The sequence below is a fragment of the Mycetomoellerius zeteki genome, unplaced genomic scaffold, assembly GCF_001594055.1.
Source record: "Mycetomoellerius zeteki isolate Tzet28-1 unplaced genomic scaffold, Tzet1.0 scaffold785, whole genome shotgun sequence".
NCBI lineage: Eukaryota > Metazoa > Arthropoda > Insecta > Hymenoptera > Formicidae > Mycetomoellerius > Mycetomoellerius zeteki.
The window spans coordinates 52,463-52,816 of NW_017257814.1; positions in this window are offsets into that span (position 1 = coordinate 52,463).

A 354-nucleotide genomic window follows, 5' to 3' on the forward strand; every position below is an offset into this window, starting at 1 on the left:
CTGTCGTTTATCCGTCTCTCCTCACTTCTGACGTATAAACACACGCGTGTATCTCTCGGCGCGGTGACGGCGGCAGCGGCAGCGGTGGGCACTCACGAGCACACTTTACGGCATCTATCACTGACGGCCTCCACTGCCTCCACTCGCCATGGAATCATAACCATCACGCACCATAAACTCAGTACCAGTGCTCCGCTCCGCGCCGGGCGAGACTGATTGCGGCGAGAGAGCTTTGTGTCGCGCTCACACTCTCTCTCCCTCCCTCCCTCCCTCCCTCTCGCGCGGTGTTGCGCGCCGACCACCTCTCTTGCTCGCTCACGTCGAAGCGAGAGAGAGAGAGAGAGAGAGAGAGAG